This window comes from Cavia porcellus, unplaced genomic scaffold, assembly GCF_034190915.1.
Source record: "Cavia porcellus strain 051 isolate PalLab524CR breed Dunkin Hartley unplaced genomic scaffold, mCavPor4.1 scaffold_25, whole genome shotgun sequence".
Classification (NCBI taxonomy): Eukaryota; Metazoa; Chordata; class Mammalia; order Rodentia; family Caviidae; genus Cavia; species Cavia porcellus.
This window is the reverse complement of record NW_026947508.1, coordinates 32,222,555-32,243,480: the sequence shown is the minus strand read 5'-3', so window position 1 is coordinate 32,243,480 and position 20,926 is coordinate 32,222,555. Positions and strand designations below refer to the sequence as shown.

General features: G+C 46.8%; 1 long non-coding RNA gene across 1 annotated transcript; it reads right to left on the bottom strand.

The window, feature by feature from the left end:
- Positions 1 to 4,608: 4,608 nt before the first annotated feature.
- On the bottom strand, positions 4,609 to 7,943 carry LOC106025458 (uncharacterized). Its single transcript, XR_001199054.2, has 3 exons — positions 7,771 to 7,943; positions 6,713 to 6,814; positions 4,609 to 6,612 (listed from the first exon to the last, which is right to left on the bottom strand). It is a non-coding gene; the product is annotated as an uncharacterized LOC106025458 (long non-coding RNA).
- Positions 7,944 to 20,926: the final 12,983 nt, after the last annotated feature.

Sequence of the window (20,926 nt, the reverse complement as noted above, 5' to 3'; positions counted from 1 at the left end):
CCCTTTGAGGGTAGTAGTATTAGTATCATTCCCATTTTACAGGTCAGAAAATGCACCCTGGCCAAGTGGAGCTGCTGTTACATACCACAGACTTCTATCTTTTTTTCCTTTGTATGTTTCTTTCTTTCCCTATTTTTAAGTTTTCCTCTTAGCAACCCTACTGCATCGCCTCAGCATAAATTTCATAAGGTGGAGTAGGGTCCATTCCCCCAATAAAAAGGCCTGGGAGGCACAAGGCCAGGGAGGGGGACTGGGTTGGAACAATCGAGGCAAAGTCTGAGAACAGTACAGAATAATCAGGTCCTTGAAAGAAAATGAGAGGATAGCAGTCTAGAATAGCAGCCAGGAGCAGATGCCAGGAGAGAAGCGTCTTTCATCCCTCCTTTGCCAAACTTACACCAGTCTTCATAGAGACTCAGGAGGCTGGGTGGACTGACTGTGTCTGACAAGTGAGAGAAGAAGCTATTGGGATGCTCAGAGGTCACCATAATTCTTGGTGTCAGGCTGGTTTTTTTCTTTCTTTACATCTCTGATTTGCTAGGCGTAGCGGTGCATGCCTATAATCACAGCATTCCAGAGGCTGAGGCAGGAAATGGCCACAAGTTTCAGGCAACTGTGGGCTGCGTAGTGAGTTCAAGGCCACAGTGAACTGCATAGCAAAACCCTGTCTCCAATAAATAATTAATTAATAAACAGCTGATTCGGGCAGGAGAGATGAGGTCTGACTCTTTTGTATGCCCTAGTAGATTCCATCTCTGCATGTGGCTTTTTGGCCAAGGGAGCCCAAGTGAAGCAGCTGAATACTGTGACAAGTACACAGATGCCTCCACACCTCCACTGTGAGTCGTGTGACACTGTTCTCCATTGCTTCCCTTCTGCAGGCTTGAGCTGGCTAAGGCAGACTCTGTGGTCTCTCACACTCCGAAATCTCCCTCTGTTACAGAATCACTGTTTCACAAGTGACCTGGACCCCCACCCTCCACCCCACGATGTGTTCCTGGAGGAACTACATCTTCACTTTCATATCTCATAACTAGCTTGGAACCTGACTCATTGTAGGCATTTAATAAACATCTGTGCCACAAATAAATGTTCAGTCCTCCTCAAGTACAAACACAAGAGCCAGCTAGCCCCTGCATGTGTAATGTGGGGACAGTCACAAGATCTACCTTAGAGAGCTGTTTGGGAATGAAAATGAGAAAATGCACAGGAAGCATTTAGCACAAGAGCCTGGGAGCAGAGGCTGAGCTGGTCCCCATCCTGGCCTGATTCCAGTCTGTCAGTGTAGCAACGCAAGATTCCAGATATGGCCTGACCAAGCCAGGACAATAGGCCTATTATTTCCCCCAGTCTGGACACGACACATTGTTCATGCAGCCTAAGACTGCTGGGCCTCAGAGCCTTTCTCTCTCATGATTAGTTCCCATCAGGTTGTGGTCAACTAAATCATTCAGAGCCTTTTCACCGGAGCTGGGGTCAAGTCAGGTCTTGCCCCCATCCTCTGGTTTGTGTAATATCTTCATGATCACAACAGAAGAGTGCCATTTTGCTTATTTGTTTAGAATGCTGGCTCGATTGCCTGGTGTTTTCTCTCCAATTTAGATCCAGTCTTGCCCCTTGCAACTTAACTCCACCATTTACATTGCTCGTCGGGACAGAGCCCCATAACAGACCGCTTGAGACTTTCAAGCATCACTAAGTGAGTCAAAAATCTGCTGATGTAGCAGCTCCCAATTATTAAGCACCCACAGTATGCTGGACAAGTACCCTGCTGCTTGTGCTATATGATACCCCTCACAATACCATGAAGGAGCTGAGTGTGGTGAATATTTGGTCCAGATTTATAAACCCAGCAGTCCCAAAGGCTGAGGCATGATGATTGCAAGCTCAGACCCAGCCTGGACAGTGTAAGACTTAGCAAGAACCTTTTTCAAACACACAAACAGGACTAGGGATCCAGCTAAGTGTGAAGGCCTCATGCTCAATTCTTAGGCTCACAAAAAAACACGGGGGGGGGGGGTGTTATATTCATAATCCTGAGTCTAAGACAAGAAAAATGGATGTTACTTTTTTTTTTCTTGGCCTTTTTGAGACAGGGTCTCACCATGCAGTTCAGGCTGGCCTTCAATTCACTATGTAGCCCAGGCTGGCCTCAAACTCATGGCAATCCCTCCTGCCTCAGATTCCTGAGTGCTGGCATTACAGACACGTGCCACCACATTCAGCTTTCATTTTTTAATTTTGAGACAAGGTCTCACTAAAACACCAAGTTTCCAGGATTGGGCTTGAATTTTGTTTTATTTATTTATTTATTTATTTACTGTCTTTTTGAGACAAGGTTTCACTATGCAGTTCAGGCTGGTTTTAAACTCACTTTGTAGCTGGTCTTAGATTTACAATGATCCTCCTTGCCTCAGCCTCCCAAGTGCTGGGATTATAGGCACGTACCCGGCTTTGGGTTTGAATTATCAATCCTTCTGCTTCAACATCCCAGAGTGCTGGGATTACAAGTGTCCACACTCAGCCAGTTAGATTTTATAAACCCAGATTGAGAGTATGCTTATAACTCTAACACTTTAGGAGGCTAAAGCCGAAGGATCACTGATTTGAGCCCAACCTGAGCAATTTAATAATTTATTGAAGCCCTGTCTCAAAATAAAATCATGAGCTGGGCATGGTGGTACACATCTATAATCCCAGCATTCAGGAGGCTAAGGCAGGACAATCCTTGAACTTGAAACCAGCCTGGGCTACACAGTGAATTCAAGGCCAGCTTGAACTAATAGTGAGACCCTGTCTCTAAGTAGATAAATAAAACAAATAAATATAAAAACATGGGGCCCGGGGATATAGCTCAGTGGCATGGCGCCTGCCTGGCAAGCGTGGGATCAAGCTGAATTCCCAGTTCAAAAAAAAAAAAGTAAAAATTGAAAAAAAAAAAAACAAATCAACAACATGACAAAGGGCTAGGCTAGGGGCGTAGTTTGGAATGAAAGCCCAGAATTCAATTTTAGTATTGCCAAAGAGGGGAGGGGGTCTTTTTTCTTTTGGGTGTAAGGGGTGGTGCTAGGGATTGAACTGGGCCTTCATACTAATCCATATTCGTTAGTCTTTTTAGACAAGGTCTTTGCCCAGGCAGGATTCAAATTTTCCATCCTCCTGCCTCTGCCTCCCAAAGGCTGGAATTATAGACATTAACCACCATGCCCGGCTAAGGCTTCCTCTTTTTCTAATGATGTTCTTGGTGTTTACCTTCTAGGGGTCTACAGTCCTGGCCATGTGACTCCACTGATCCCCATAGACATTCTCTTTCCCATCTGCTTCCCCCATGCCAAGCCTGCAGTTCAAGGAGCTTTTCTACGGCTCCAGTCCACAGTAGGCAGATGACAACCTTGCCAGCCTCAGGAGTGTGGTACTGAAATCTGGACCCATTTTTCACAGCCACATTCTCCCTCCCCCCCCCCCCCGGGGACTTCTCCTCACTTGGCTGACAGCTTCTCAATTTGTGATTGGTCCACCATCCCATCTCTCTTTACCCTCTCTGGGTCTGGCCCAGCCTCACAGCTGAGGACACAACCTGAACTGGTCCCTCAGTGTCATCCACCTGTCTCTGCCCTCACAGAGCACCTACCCTTGTACAGTCCCCAGAGGACTCAGGGGATGGGGAGGTTTCCTGAGCTTTCCGCAAGGCAGAGGAGTTGAGTTTGAGATCCCTGAAATGTATTACCTGTATTCATAACCCATCTGACCATTATACTGCACTCTTGGGCAAATACCAAATCTTTTTTTTGAGCCTCAGTTTCACCACCTGACAAATGGCGATAGTAACTGAGCCTATCTCACAGAACTGGCACAAGTATTAAGCAGAGCACTCAAGACAGCATTCTTAGCATGTACTAAGCATTAAAAAAGGTTATTAAACTAGGTGTGGTGGCACACAACTGTAATCCTGGCACTTGGGAGGCTGAGGCAAGAGGATCACTAATAGTTCGAGGCCAGAGTTGGGGATTTAGCTCAGAGGCTCAAGCACTTGCCTGCTAAACGCAAGATCATGAGTTGATCTCCAGTATCAAGGGGTGGGGTGAAAAGTGGGGGTTTCAAGGCCAGCCTGAACTATTACTGAGACCCTGTCTCAGGAAACCAAAAGAAAAGGTTGTTTATTAATACCATTACTTGTTCCCTAGGCAAAACCTCACCTAGTAAGCCTGCTGGAGCCCAGAAGGCAGAAGATTTGCTTTTAAATGATTAGGAGCCAAATTAATGTCTGGTGACTCAATACAGTATTTCTAGCACAATGGGCTGCTGCCGTAGGGTGGTTACCAGGTGTCACTGTTGGGGAAATGGTGCTAGGATATTGTTGCTGAGTGAGTGTTGTGGGATGCTGTTGTTGCCAGGTCACATGCAATCGGTCATCCAGATCTCTTCAGTCCTACTACCTACCATCCTGACTTCTGAAGAAAAGAGACCAAGCCCATGCCTTGAACCATGCTTGGCTCAACAGCCACCAACAAATTAACATCCTGAGTGGAGGGCGGGGGATGTAGCTCAGCAGCACAAGTGCCTGCCTGGCAAGTGCAAGATCCTGAGTTTGATTTCTGCTAAAAAAAAAAAAAAAAAAAAAAAAATCACAAGATACACTCTGGGTGATGATGCTCCAGCAAATCACCAGATTGAACAAAGAAAGGTTGGGCAGGCCCTAGAGGAAGGGATTCCTGGAAGAGCTGATGAGATGCAGACATCACAGCTTGTTCCCAGTCTCATTCATTTGTGTGACATGTGGAGAAAAGAAGAACAGAAAATGTGAAGGAAGAATTCTTGAGGTTCCCAAAGAGGCTCTTTGGGGAAGTACTAGAGGGTGCTTGAAGTCACTTGAGGCTGTGAATTCCTACCTGGATATTGGTTGGGCAACAAGTGGGCAGGAGAGGCCCAAAGACTAACTCATCTGATCTCATGAGGCTGTGGGCTAATCCAAACAGAGGCCTCCTCTGCAGGGCTGACTGATGCATCTGACTTCTAAGCCTCAGTTCTCAGGGCACTGGAGGACATGTGGAATGCCCAGAGTCCTCAGGGCTGCCTGTCCTGCCCCTGCCAGCCCACCACCAACCACTGTCTCAGGGTCTTCTCATCTTAGACTCTTCCAAGTTCAAGTTCCTTTTGCCCAGAAGACACAGAAAACACTACTCTGATTGCTGAGGAGCTGTGAGAGTCACAGAATGAAGAGGCCAGGAGCTGTCAGGCTGGGCTCAAAGAGCCAGGGCATCTGAGGCCATGGTGCAGCACTGAGGCAGCCCTAGTGACCAAGTGAACAAGCTACAGGAGGCCTTGGAGCTTTTTCGATCAGATGAGGGTTCCTTGGGCAAAAGCCCAGGGCCTGGCCTCAGAGGAAAGGGTGGGACTGATGCCCTCTTCCTTTTTGGCTGGCCAGAACTGTCCTCCTCATGCTCACGCCACATTCCTTCCAGAAGAAGCCCTATCTTGAATGACTGAGTTGAAAGAATCTGGACTCGAATCAACTGGGCAGGAAGATAACCTGCCCTGGGCGCCTGCTGGAGGCTCGATGCTTCCTTAGGTTTTCCTTAGGCTCCCATAGGCTCCTGCTAGCTGTACAGAAAGCATATTTGAGAACCCAGTCTCTGGGATGACTGAAGCCAGCTCCAGATTCCTCCAGATCATGCTGTCATCTCATGATGATTAAAAGCAAATGGTAACAGCATAGCTGGGACCCCAAGGCAGGCTCCTTGGGGTTTGAATCCAATTCTGGCTTTGGCTAGCTGTGAGACTTTGGGCAGGTCACAACTCCTCTGAACCTCATTTATCTGATTTGTAGTAATCTCTCAGAGTGTTATCTCAAGGATCTAGTGAGATTCCAAGTTCAAAACAAACCTTACAGGTGATGCTTGCCAATTAATTCTTCCCTTCATCTTTTTCTTGATTGGCAAGATGCAAGTTTTTGATTAATATACGCTGGGAAAACAACTTTTTTGTCATGTTCTGAAGCTTAAAATTTCAAACATATTCTACTGAAAAAATCTATATATATTATATTCTGCTTTTAAATTTTTTTTCAAATATAGGTACCTTGCCTGGGATGATGTGGTGTTAGAGGACACAAAAGATGTTGGAACAGGCATGGTGGCACACATTTCTGTAATCCCAGAATTTAGGAGGCTGAGACGGGAATGACCAGGAATTCAAGGTCAGCTTGGACTACATGGTTAGTTCAAGGCCAGTCTGAACTACATACCATGACCATGTATCAAAAAGACAGAGAGACAAACAAAAAAGGCTATTTGGATGTGGCAAGGTGGCCCTCGGTGCATTCACCAAACCTGCTGTGGGCTTACCCAGCCCACATGGAGAGGAACAGGCACAGAGAACCTTGGCAGAATGTTACAAAATGATGTAGCAAAGGCCTCGAGGACATCAGGGGACCTACATTCTGACTGAGGGCTTCACAGAGGAGGTGAAGATGGAGCTACGTTCTGTAGGATGAGCAGATGTTTCCAAGACAGGAATGGAGGCACACACAAGGCAGAGGCAACAGGTCTGACTGTGAGGTGGGATGGAGGATGATGCAGAAAAAGTAAACAGCTTGGGCTGATTGGGCTTTTGCTGGAAGAGAAATCAATAGGCTGTGAGGCTTCGATGCAAGCAAGCCTTGCACCTCATCCTGAAGACAGTGGGAGCGTGAAAAGAGGTGACGTGACCATACCTGTGATTTGTAAAGAAGTCACTGCTTCAGACCCTCATCCCATCCTCCCGGACCGTGGCAGTCATGCCTCACTACTCCCCTCCATCCAATCTCCATCAACAACTAGATTAATTAAAAAAGCAGAAAAGAGAAAAAAACTGACCATTTTACTTGGATTAAAATCACCTAGTATATGCATTTAATAATTGTTCCATGGATAAAAGAATAAACGTTTCTGACTCTGTGGATCGATGTAAAGCCCTTCCTGATTTTCTTTTTTTTTTTTTTTTTTTTTTTTTTTTTTGTCTTTTTCCTTTTTATCGGTACCAGGGATCGAACTCACGACCGCCTGCTTGCAAGGCAGGTGTTTATGTCGCTGAGCTAAATCCCAAGCCCCCCTGATTTTCTTCTGGATGCAGTGAAACCAGAGGGACTTGCCCAAGGCCACATGGCAAGTCAGCAGCAATGGGACTCTGCTTTTTATTTTTGCAGTTGTGAGCAGCGACCTTGCAAAGAAAGCCCTGGACTGCTTCCCCTAGGTCTCTGAACTCTCTGGATCCTCCAGACTGGAACTAAGACTGGAACACAGGACACTTTTCCCACCTCCCTTCTCCCTACTCTGAGCACCAGCTCCTTGTCCCCTGCCAGGAGTAGGACTGGAATCTAAAATTCTCTCTCTTTAACTTGCAGCTTTGGCCTCTTCAGAGGCTGCCCATGTGAACAGCATCAAGGAACTGCTGGGCTTTGGTCTGGCTATAGAGTTCTAGGCCACACTGATTAGTCAGCACTCTTGGGCTTTAAGATGGGATCTATGATAAATTCTAACACACACACACACACACACACAGAACCAGTACCAGGACTGAAACCTAAGGCCTTGACACTAAGCTCCTCAACTATCCTTCCACCCACATTGGTTTTCTGTTCATTTGTTTTATTTTTTGGTCTATTGGAGACAGAGTTTCCCTATGCAGTTAAGGCTGACCTTGAACTCACTTTGTAGCCCAGGCTGGCCTTGAACTCACAGTGATTTTCTTGCCTGAGCCCCTCAAGTGTTGAGATTACAGGCCACCACTCACCTTGTTTCAATGCAGGGTCTTCTAAGACACTAAATTGCCCAGGCTAGGCTCAGATTTGCAGTCCTCCTGCCTCCATCTCCAGAGTGCTAGGATTACAAGAATGCACCATAACACCTAGTCAGGTTCTAGGGTTTTGTTTGGGTTTGGAGCTGGACTCTGCACTGACCTAAGGACCAGACTTTTAGTTTAGTTCTCATTTGAATTCCTGGTCTTGAGCTTTGAACCCTTTGGGTTCTGAGCTCAGATGGATCTCTGAGCTAAATTATAGGCCGTGGGCTTGTCTCTGTGTTCTGAGCCCTGGTCTTTGGTTCAAACTGGACTTTGGGCCTCAACTGAGTTCTGTGATCTGGGTTTTGGGCTCTGGACTTTAGACTAGGGTTGGGCTGGCTTAGGCTCAGGATTCCAGATACAAGCTAAGTTATAAACCAGGAGTGGCTTTGAGCTCTAAACTCTGGGTTACTTCTGGGTTGAGCTGGATTCTAAAATATTAGGCGGTAAACCATGATTTTTGTCCTATAAGTTCAGAACTCCAGGCAGGGTATGATGGGAGTATGTGGGGAGAGAGTCTCAGATTCTGCAGCACCTTGAAGACTCAGCATGGCTTCCTCCTATGAGACTGGGTCCAAGGGAATGTGGCAGTGGGTTCCCTGAGCTGCTAAGAACTTCCCTGGCCACTAGGAAGATGTGAGAAGTAAGCCAAGTACAGTGGTACACACCATGTAATTCCAGAATTCTGGGGAGCTGAGGCAAAAAGATGGCAAATTCATGTTTATCCTGAGAAACTTAGCAAGACCCTGTCTCAAAATAAAAAAGGGCTGTGAGGTAACTCTGTGGTAAGAAACTCCTGGGTACCTACAGTTATGAATAAGGGGCTTAGCATATTGCCTTATGGTAGAGCACTTGCCTATTATATGCAAAGCCCTGACTTTGATCTTTAGCAATGAAAAAAAAACTGCATGCATGCATATGAATGCCTGTATATTCCATATGTTTTTAACCATCCTTCTGTCATCCCCCTTGCTCCAAAAGGCTATATCTAAACAATGAGGAGGAGGTATAGCTTGTGGCTCCTCGCTGGTAGGGACTTTAAAGAGGCAGGACACTGCAGATCAAAATTGCCACTCCTGCCCCAGGCTGCTGGCCTAAGTTTGTTTCCGGCACCCCTCCATCCTCCCGCTGTGATACTATTCCAGATGGAACAACTCAGACTTTGGGAAGTATTCGACTGTTTCTTATCCTGTTGATCTTGTCTCATGTAGTTTGAGGGGTGAGGTTTCCTGCACAGAGCGTCATAGAGGGTTTGTCCATGGAGAAATGAAAAAGCGGTCTCTTTCTCATGTAAGAAAGGAGGATCAGAGCCAGGAGAATAAAGTTCGGAACTGAATGTACCCGAGGGGACATCCTGTGAAAAGAGTTTAATAGCTTTTGATTGTTTCTGCCCTTGGGTAGTTATGAGACTTGTGGACTTTGAGATTATTTCTTTTACTTGCATTTTCCTCATGGAATCCATCTATCCATTGGGTGAGGTCTGTGGCATCCACAGGGCACCCGGGTGGAGGGGCCCCTCCCCTGTGATCTTCTGTGGAGGTCTCGGTGGAAGAAGCATCAAAGACCAGCAGTGAAGCTGCTGAGGAATTCTGCTGGGCAGGAGGCTCTGGAGCAGAAGTGGGAGGGAGGAAGGTGACCTTGAAGGGATGGAACTATGGAGTATCCGTGAGAAGGGCAGAGACACTGGGCATGGCGGTGAACGGCTGAGGCAGGAAGATTACTACTGAGTCCAAGGCCAGCCTGCACTACTTACAAAGTGAGACACTCTCTCAAACAAACAAATAAACAAACAGGAAGAGGCAGTCAGGGTCAGTGGTATGGCTCCAGCACAGGTCAGTTTAAGTCCTGGTACCCTGAGGACTGAGCTTCAAACCCCCTTGTTGTGGGAATGCGGAGCCTCAGCACGGAGGAGGAGAGAAGGGATGGGTGCCCCTCAAACACAGCCCGAGACCCTGCCTCCTTCCCAAGCCACTCAGACAGAAGCAAGGTGCCAGCTGGGCCTGGGCTTCCTCGATGCCCTCTGCTTGGTGGAAAGATCCTGAAAACAAGCAGAACTGCTTCTGGCCACCTGAGGACACCTCCAAGTGCCAGCTACCCTACCCTTCATGTTGTCCCCTTCACGTCCTCCCCTGGTCCTTGGGATTGAATCTAAGGGCTTTCAAACTGAGTTACATCCCCAGCCCTGGCTAAATTTCCCAGGCTGAGCATGAATTTGCAATCTTTTTGCCTCAGCCTTCCAGAATGCTGGAATTACAGGGTGTGCACTATATGTGGCTCATTTCTCACTTCTTCCGAGCTTCATATTGAATCATCCTGTCTCCCCAGCAACCCTGGGAGCCTCAGGATATAAGAACTAGGCCAGGATCCCTTCACTCAAGCATTTCCTGAGCCCTGACTTTCTGTCAGCCAGAATCCATGAGGAGTTCAGAGTCTGCAGGAGGCTACACAGTTAAATAAATCATTACAGTAAGAGTGTGATAAAAATTATGATACAGGGAAACAGAAGAGATATGGACAAAGCCATCACATTGCACAATGCTAGGGGGAGTTCATATGACTGTTCCCCACCCTTAGCAAATTGTGCAATGAGGCTGTGCTGGACATGTGGGGGCTCAGGGAGCCATCCGACCCAGTCTGGAAAGTTCAAGCAAGTGTCTTGAGGAGGCCAGACCACAGCTGAAGCCCCAAGAGCAAGTTGGTCAGGGAGCTGAGGAGTGAGGGATGATCTAAGCAGAGGACCCACCTATGTCTGCAAAGCACAGAGAGGTGAAGAAATAGGTAAAGTGTTAGGAAATACCAGGATGTATTTTGTTTGACGTACTTTGTCCAAGGAGGTCAGTGCTGGAGCTTATTTGTTAAATGAGTTAAAAGATGCAAAAGCTATAATAGCCAAAGTCATAATAACCAACACTTATTAACCAGTCACTCTGTGCCCTGCGTTGTGTTAAGTAGTTTACATGTATTTTTCTCATTTTAACTCCATGATAACTCCAACCTCATGAGGAGGTAGATTTTTTTGTTGCTGTTTTGTTTTGCTTTTTGAGTTTTGTTTAGTTTTGTTTTTTGCAGTACTGGAGAATGAACTCAGAGTTTCACATGAAATTACCTCCCTGGCCTTTTTAGAATTTTTATTTTGAAACAAGTTCTCGCTAAATTGCTCAGGCTGGCCTCAAAGTTGCAATCCTTCTGCCTGAGTCAAGTAGCTGGGATTATAGTATGTTTTAGCATGCCCAATGAAGTTAGACCCTTTTTTATCCTCCTCTCAGCAGACATGTAGAGAAGTTCATCAGCTCAGATTCAGAGAAGTTCATCAAATTGCTTAAGGCTGTAGAGCTCCCCAAGATGAAAGCTCACAATCCCTACTCTAATTCTGAGCCCTTGACTGCTGCTTCCCTTAGCACCAGTGCCCTTAACTCCCGGGAAATGGCCTCAGTGCAGACCCAAAGGGATACAAAGTCACAGCAGGCCCCCTTTGAGCTTTGCAGCAGCTGCACCCTGGGGGGGGGGGGCAGGTATTAGCATCACAAGGGTCTTTCAAGGAGATGCTTGTGGAAGAGGGAACCAGGGAGGGAGTGTTGAGTTGATCCTCAGAGCACCCACAAGAAGCCTGTGGGACTCAGAGCTTTCCAGGAGGAATCTGAGCCCAAGGGATACTATTCAGTAAGCTTTACATCCTACGGACACTGTGGCCTAGTTTTATTCTAATGTCACATTTCCCTCAGTTCTGTCACATTTGCAGTCCCTCTTCCGTCAGCAGTTTGCCAGCCCCATCAGGACTTTGGCCCCTCCAGCTTTCCCCAATCCAGCAGCACACCTTGCTTCCCTGCGGTGGCCTGTCTGTTGCCAACACCTTCCCGTGTGCCTGCTGGCTCAGACCTCAGTGATTCCCACTGGCTCCTGTCCCAGACCACAAGGGCTGCTTGGAGGGTTCTCCAAAGTGCCCTGGCCTTTCCTCAGCCTCACTCTAGAGCAGTTTCTCTTCCGCAGGACCTTAAATGATAGAGTGTGCATCTCCTCCGTTAGTCCCCTCTTCAGCTCATTCTTTCCTGCCACTTCAGGGACCATGTTTACACCAATAATGTCAAATCTACATTTAATCCACAGCTGGATGCTGTGTGTTATCCACACATTGATTTGCACAAGTAGCATTTCTGGCTCATTAGATACTGTGTATGAAAGATGACGTGGACCCTGCCTCTGTGAGCTCATGGTCTGTCTAGGGAGCAGATACATCAGACAAGCAAGAATACAGTGTGTTCACAGAGTGAGTTGACAGCTAATCCAAGTGTATAAGTTAGGCTCTGATTTGGCCATGGATGGCAGAAAACCCTAAATCACAGTTATTACCACCAACTGGACTCATGATCATCAGAGTTCCCTTGCTAAATTCCTCTGTTGGCACATGCCTGCAATTTCCAGTACTCCTATGACTGACCTGGAATAAAAATCATTTTGTACAGAAAACCTTGCAGTTAGATATGATTATATGTCTCAGTGCTGTCCTACAACTTATAGGCAGGAGCGGTGGGTACAGTTTCCAGAAGGCTGAAGCAGGAGGATCACAAGTTCGAGCCCAATCTAGGCAATTTAGCAATTTAGGGTGACACTGTCTCAAAACTTAAAAGTAAAAAGAGCTGGGGATATAGCTCAGTGGCATAAGTATCTTCCTGGCAAGTACAAGGTCACGAGTTTGATTAACAGCACCAAAATAAAATAAATAAAAATGGCTGGGGATGTGTAGCTCAGTGTAAAGTCCCTGGGTTCAATTCCCGGAACTGGTAGGGGGAAAAAAAATAGAGCCTCCCTGCTTCCCATGGTACTGCCATGGCTCTTCTATTCTCTGCTGTTTATAATATAATATTTCTACTTAGTAGTCCAGTCGGTCACTGTGATTGTGATTGCTCAAGTCTAGTCATCCTGTGTGCTTTCCAGACAGCTTACAGAAAGTAAGGGTGGAAAATTACACGCTCTTCCTTTAAAAATGCCTTCTGGAAACTGTACCAACCACTCCTGCCTACAAGTTACTAGCCAGCACTTAGACATATAACCATATCTACCTGCAAGGATTTCTGTACAAAATTATTTTTATTTCAGATCAATCATAGGAGTAGATAAAAAGAGGTATCTATGATGAAGAACAAGCTAGATAATGGATACTAGTAGTTGCAGCCTCAAAAAGCATCCTATTAGGCTGACAACCTGAATTTGGAGACAGGAATCCAAGTTATCCAGGTAGAGAAGAATGTTTGGGGCTGTGGGGCTGTAGAGGGCATTGCTGGAAATGCAAGTGGCTCAGAGTTTCTCCGGAACACAGCACAGGTTACGGTGGGACGTGGGATGGGGCAAATGACCCTGTTTTAAGGAGCTGCTCTGAATGTGTTCTGAACCTAGAGGTGGGGCAGGGAGGGGCCATCCTTGTTCAAGTCAGGTTCCTCCAGAGATCAGTAGGTTAGGTTCCACTTGGCCCAAGAAGTCCCCAAGCTCACTGCTGGTCCCAGACCTAGAGATCCAAGCAATTGTAATTGGGCCAAGTACCCTTGGCAAGGAGGCTCCAGGAGCTCTGCAGCAGGACGAAAGCACTGAAGTTAGAGCCCAGGACTTCGAGGTAGCACTAAGCCCATTGGCCTCCACAGCGCTACTCAGCGGCAGGCAGTGTGTGGGGTGATGGGCCGCTTGAGCTGTCAGCTGGAACTTCCTCCCCAACACATTACGGGACTTCCAAAGGTTGTGTTTATTTCTGTGACGTGGTCACAGACACTGGGGTAGGGCAGCCAGCTGGGCATGTGGCAAAAAGCTTTCTGGAGAAATTATCTTGTTCCTGCCCTTCTGTGTCCCTGCAGCAAATGAACAACAATCTCGGCCAGGTCACCTCAGAGAGGTCAGCAGAGAGTCCCAAATGTTCCAACACCTGTCTATTACCTTACAAAAACTGCAGCTCATGGTGACCCCTTCCAGAAGACACACATAATATACAGACTCACAACACCCCTATACCCAATTTCTTCATCTGTCACCAGGTATAGTTATTTTCTCACAGAGACATACATGCTCACACATGTTACTGATAGGCAGAGCCCTCCCACTGCCAACCTCATATGTAGACCCACATACTATGACACATGCATTGCATATATGTACACACCATACACATGGTATTCTAACAGGCGTGTATCTACCCCACACCATATGTATGCACTCCACACTTGCATCTATAGCCACCCACTCACCTACGTATCACACAGGTCCCCCTCAATGTGGGCTCCTATGTTTGGGAGGCAAAGTCCTCAAGTTCTTGGACCTATCAGAATCATTGTCTTCTGAACTGTGATGGGATAGAGGCTCAGGGAGGCAGTTGGAGGGGAGCAGACCACATCTTACCGCCCCCACCCAACATGTTTCTTTTCTTTTTCCTTTTTTTTTTTTTTTTTACAGTGTCTTACTATATCGTACAGGCTGGCCTTGAACTCATTATGTAGTCCTAGCTGGTCTCTTACTCCTGGCAATCCTTCTGGCTCATTATCCCAAGTGCTGGTATGATAGGCATGTGCCATCACCCCTGCCTCCATCCAACGTATTTCCTCAACTCACGGAAAAGAAGCAAGACTTACCTTTCCCCCACTACCCTATCAACCAGTGTATGGCCTGATAGCGGGAATATGGGTTTTTGGGCAGGGGATCCAGTATAGTGCCTCAGCTTTGTCCCTATTGCCCAGATGCCCTGGGAACAGCAGCCCCAAGCTAGTAGCCTGGAAGCAAAGTGGTGCCAAGCCTGCCAATGCCATGGTGCCAGGAGAAGCCCTTATGCAACAGGTATTGTGGAACGTGCAGGACACACACAGAACTGACCTGGTGGACCTGAGAAAGGGTGAAAAGGAAAGGACCCCTCAGTTATTGACATCTGCTCTGTGCCAGGCCCTGCACCTGGCGTTCCACAGCCGGCTTTCCTATCCCCCTCATAGCAGCTGTTATCCCCATCTTTTTGTTGTTTATTTTTGCAGTACTAGGACTCAAACCCAAGGCTCTCATGCTGTACTATAGTCCCAGTCCTTTTTATTTTATTTTATTTTATTTTTTCTTTGTACTGGGGATCGAACTCATTACCTTGCACTTGCCAGGCAAGCACTTATGCTGCTGAGATAAATCTTTGGCCTTTATTTTTTTATTTTGAGATCAGATCTTGCTAAGAGAGCTTCAGTCAAAAGGTACTTAGCACCTTCCAGGCAGAAAACATAGGGTCCTCTTTTTGACTATTTATTCCTGTCGCACCGACCAGCACCCTGAGGTTGGGCTGAGATGCTGCCGCAAGCTGATCCCAGACAAAGGTGATGACTCCAGGCTGTACGGGCCTCTGTCCTAGACTTCTCTCTCCCTTCCTCCCTCTGACTGGCAGCACTGAGGCTGGAGACTTCTGCCATGAAAAGTGCAGCTATGGATCTAGAAGAAGGAAACTTCAGAGAGTTGTGAATTTAGTTCCAAGGCCATCAGCTGAGTCCATGTTAGTTTAAGATATTCAGCAAAAATTTTCAGCAAGCCAGGAGTTGGAGCAAAAGCTTAAGGTAGGTCAGAACTAGAATCAGAGGTGCGGCAGAGCCAGGAGCTAGGAGCAAGAGCTGGACCAGTTTATTCTGCTAGACCACATCAAGGTCAGGCCAAGCCAGGGGCTGAACCTGCAGTTAGAACCAGGAGGAAAGGCATGGAGACAAAGGCTAAGGCCTCCTGCCATTCCAGTAGAGCATCCCCAGCATGTCAGGTGTGGTGATGGCCACAGAGGAAGGGACACAGGGCCTCACACTGCTCAGCAGGGAGACAGAGGCACAAGGCTTTGGCCAGAGGATCCTCCACGGGGCTAGGCCAGGTCACCTCAGAGAGGTCAGCAGGGAGGGATGGATGACCAGAGCATCAGTTGGTTGAGAAGGAAAAGAGATTAAGGTAGGCAGTGGTGGTGGTGAAAACAAAGGCTCAGAGGCAAGAAAGCCCAGGCCAGGGGCTTTTTTGGAAGGCAGACACAATTTTGTCAGGCTATAGCATACAACAGCACACACACGGGGAAGTCAGCATGAGTTGCTGATGTTGGCAGTAAGAACTCACAAGATCTGATGACTTGCTCAGGAATTTGAACTTTATTCAGAAGGCAACACAGGATCAATGACAGGAGCTAAGGACAGTGACGTGGTCAGACGTGTTGCAGAACCATCTGCTGCTGATGTATAGAACTGACAGGGGCGGGGGCAGAGAACTGGAAGGCGGGGAGACCGATGTTACAGGCAGAGTAGGAAGCCCAAAGGGAGTGTGACCAAGGAGTGCCAAAAGAGGGCTGGAATGGGTAAGATGGTGTGATTGTTTGGGTGTGGAGTGAGAGGCAGCCTGTAAAGGCTAGCAAGGCACCAAGTGTAGCACCCCAGGTCAGCGAGGCTGGGAGCCATTGCAGAAGTGGGGTTGTCCCAGGACAAACCAGAGGCTCAGAGCCTGAGTTCCCCCAACTCTGCTTCTCACCAGTTACGTGCCTTAGTCCATTCCTTGTGATCTCTAGGTTTGTTTCTTTTGCTGTTAAATGTAATTTCCTCCATAGGATTTTCATCAAGATTAGATAAAATACATACCAAAGTATCTGGTTCATAGTGAGAGTCAATGCATCAGATCTGTGGGCCTCCCTCAGTGATGGTCTGGACATCTCTTGGCACCAGGGGCAAGGGCCCCTAACCTGGCCTGGTGTCCCACCAGAGCAGTGTGAGGAGCTGGCACAAGAAGTCTTCAACTTGCCTGAGATCTTGCGCCACCTCACACTTTTTCTAGCTGCAGCAGGAATCCTTCCTTCCTCCTTATTCCCCAGTCTACCCTGCAACACGGAGGGGAAGGGTCCAGCCTAGCAGAACAGACTAAGCCCACAGAGGTGGTTACTGGACCCCAGCAGAGTCTTTCAGGCCCCTCTCCTCTTCAACACCCTTTTAACTTGCTGAACGTTATCCCTTGAATATCAACAGTGGACCTAGTAGCAGCTCTTTGCACACACTAAAAATCCTACATGCTCATCTCAAAGTCTTATCAGTGACAAACCCAAAGCCCAACTCCCTCTCCTAAGCATCAGAAAGCCCCCACCATCCTACCCATTTTCCCACAGCTGACCCAGACTCAGACCCTACATGGCAAAAAGCAGACCCTCCTCTAGACCCCATATCAGTGCCTGGTCCACCCTCCACCCCTTCTCCCAGGCCAGACACCCCCAAATCAGCCTTGGGCCCTCACCCAGCCTCAAGGTCAGTCCACTCTACTTTCTAAACACCTGTTACTGTCTGCTCCTCCCCACTTCCATAAGAGACTGCTATTCGTTCCACATGATCTCTAACTCATCTGACTTGCAGCCCAGCTGTGCTAACACAAAGACCTGCAGCTGTTTTCCATGGTTCAAGGTTCAAGGGACTGGATGGCTAATGGTGCCCCATTCTGGTTGGGGTTTTTTTGTTTTATTTATTTATTTATTTATTTTTGTAACAGGGATCAAACTCATGACCTTGGGTTTATCAAGCAAGCACTTGTGTGAATGAGCTAAATCATGGCCCAAGGTGCCCATTCTGATGTGTTTAAGAAATCTGTTACTAGAAGATGTCCTAGAAGGCAACATTTTAAAAATCATCCAATCAAGAATTCCCAACCAGGGGCTGGGGATTTAGCTCAGCGGCATAAGAGCCTACCTTGCAAGCAGGCAGTTGTGAGTTCAATCCCTGGTACCGGTAAAAAGGGAAAAGACAAAAAAAAAAAAAAAAAAAAGAATTCTCAACCAAATTTTAAAAAATCTACCTTTCAAAATAAATTTGCCTTTTAGACCCTTGCAACAGAAGAATTACCCAAAAGGCTTTTTCTTTTTCTTTTCTTTCTTTTTTTTTTTTTTTTTTTTGTACTGGGAATCAAACTCAGGACCTTGTAGGTGCTTATACAACTGAGCTCTATCCCCAGCTAAAAGACTTTTTCTTGTGTAACAATTAACACCACTTTGCAAAACGCATACAAAAATATAGTATTAAAAAGAGTGAGCACCCAGTAGCAGTTTAGAGAACACAAGCCTTCTAGATTTTCAGTCTTTTCAAAAGAAGCCATAATCTGAGTTTTAGAAAAAATTTCACTTTTAAATATTGACAATCAATTTGAAAAACCACTTGTTCAGGCCTCCAGTTTGCATCTCTGGGCTCACACAGTCCATCTTCTACTCCTGACATTGTTTTTTGTAAGAATTAAAGGGCTGGGAATGTGGTTAAGTGGTAGAGTTTTTGCCTTGTATGCACAAAGCCCTGGGTTAAATCCCTAGCACCACAAAAAATAAAATAAAATAAAATTAAATTAAAATAAATATAATAGCCAGATGCAGGGCCAGAGATTTAGCTCAGCAGCATAAGCACCTGCCTGGCAAGCATGAGGTTGTGAGTTCAATCCCCAGTACAGAACAAAACAAAAAACAAAACAAAAATATCTGGATGCAGTGGTGTGAGCCTATAATCCCAGGACTCTGGGAGGCTGAGGCAGGAGGATGCAAATTTGAACCCAGATTGGATCCTTTAGTGATTTAGCAAGATCCTCATTTCAAAATAAAAGATACAATGGGACTGAAGACGTAGTTCGACACAAAAAACCCTAGATTCAACCCCTAGTACTGCAATAATAATTTTTTAATCCTGAATTTAATGAATAGTCGTTAGTTGCTGCAATGGTTCTAAGTGTTTCTATAAAATTCATTTAATCCACCACTTCACGAAATAGTGGACTTGTCTGCTCGTTTAATCCAACATTCACAGCTGAGAGAGGTTAAGGACTTTGCCCAAGTTACACAGCCAGTCAGTGGAGGGCCACAATTCTTGCCCTGTCTTCTGATTGTGCCAGACAGAGCCATGAATTGTGAAGTTCCTTGTAGTCAGGGACTATGTTTTCTGTTTTTTCTTTTGTCTTCTTGAGATAGGGTCTCGCTATGTAGTTGAGACTGTCCTTGAGCATATTTTGTAGCCCAGGCTGACCTTGAACTCATACCATCCTCCTGCTTGGGCCTCCTGAGTGCTGGGATTATGTACCACTGCACCTGGTTGAGGGACTATATTTCAGTGCCACAGCTCAGTGAGTGGCGGGTAGATGAATGAGTACATTTATGAATCATTGAAAGAAAGTGCAGATCTTCTCTTGTCTTGTTCATACCTGCTTGAGAGCCACCCGCCCTGCCTGAGCATCAAGCATTGGATGCCAAGAACATGCTTGGGGTAGGAAGGGGGGGATCCTTGGCAGCTCAGCAGGGAGCCAGGCTCTCACAATGCAGGTGCCGGGTGCTCCCTCCCTTCCGCTGCTTTGAGGTTCCAGGACAGCCCCCACTGCCTGCTTCCTGCAAGCTGTCCCTGAACGGGGATGCCTGGCTGCCAGCCCTTCCACCTTCCGAGGTGGAGCCTGGGACCACAAGGGAAGAGGCACATTTGGCAGAGTCCTGTTTGGGCGGTTGGTGTCCTGTCCAGAGTCTACTTCCTGGCTATGTGATGGGGGCACCTTCTCCAAATGTGCCATCATGATCTGTTACCTCGTCCTTCCTATCCACCCCACAGACTCCCCATCTCCCTTCTTCACAAAGCCTAAAGGTAAGCAGTCACTCAGAGGTGATTTAATTCAGCAGCTGCACTTTCTGCACAAACACCATACCAATGACAGCTGCTACACCATAGAACACCTTCTAGGTGATGGAAGCAGCCAGCCAAGATCTTTGCATGGACCATCCCTTTAATCTCACAGCAGCCAGCCATGCTGAGTAGCATCCTCCTTTTACAAGTTAGGAGTCTGCAAACAAGGTTGGTTAAGTGCCTTTATCAGATTACAGAACACAGCCCAGATCCAGCTTCAGTGTTCTCTTTGTTGCAGTGATCTCTGTAGCTGCTCCAGCATTTAATCCTAGAGACTTGAACCAGGCCTAGAGTTTACAGACTCAGGTGGGAGATTCCCTGACCCTCATGAAGTTTCTTTTGTGAAACAGAAACCAATCTAGAGCTAGAAGAGCTAGAAACTCACCTCACTGCCAGGCAAGGAGAAAGGCATACCTGAGTATGTTAGCTCAGATTTCACTCCGGTAGCCTAGATCAGCACCTTCAGGCCAAGCTCCTGCAATAACAGCACAGTGCCCTGCCTAAGGAAAGAAGCCTCTGCCTGCTGAAAGGAGTTGCTCCCATCATTGGGACAGCTCTGTACATCTCTAGCCAGATCTCTGGGGCAGAAGCCATGCCCTCTTCCAATACCCGCTAAGGGAAAGGGCTAGGCAGTGATCTTGTAAATGTTTAATAACCTAGGGATGGAGAACTCTGATTTTTGGTGTTTGTGGTTTCTAGGGAGTAAATATTCTACCATGGTCAATTTTAAGCTACCCAAATTAAGGAAGCATAGTAAGACAGCTTTTAAATAGTACCTGATAATAGATAAATAACAGTGAAGTTCAGAGTCTTTGTGTTTAATACAGTTGATTTTTTTTTTTTTTTTTTTTTTTTTTTGTGCTGGGGATCGAACTCACAACGTTGCACTTATCAGGCAAGTGCTCAAACCGCTGGCCCCAACATAGTTGATTTTTAAGAGCATGATTTATATAACAGAAGTGTACTGACCATGTTTAATTCCACCCTCCACAATTCCTAATACAAACCAAATCCACCACAGAATGGAGCCTGGATCACTCGGGTTCTGGGCTGGCAACTCCTTGGCTTCCTCTGACCTTGGACTTGGTACATGCAGGATTCCCCAACTCTCTAGCCTGGGTTTCCCTCTAGTGGACAGAAGAGTCATTCCCAGGTGATTCTTTGCTCTACCTGTGCCCAGAGCAGAGACCACCTCTGCCATCACTCGTGGTAAGAGTTTCTTAAGGGAGACCCTTACTGTTTCACGATTGTCCTCAGGTACCTGGTAGTATGTCCTGGTGATAGTGCCAGGAGGGACTCCTGGGCTTCAGTCAGTATCACAATCTCCAGAGGCAGTGATGGCAAACCTTTTAGGGCTTTCAATGATACAACAGCCCACGCAGGCACTAGTGCCACAGATTCATCACCAGTGTTCTACAGCATCTCAAAAAGAACCCATCTCACTGGGTGTGGTGGTGCCTACCTGT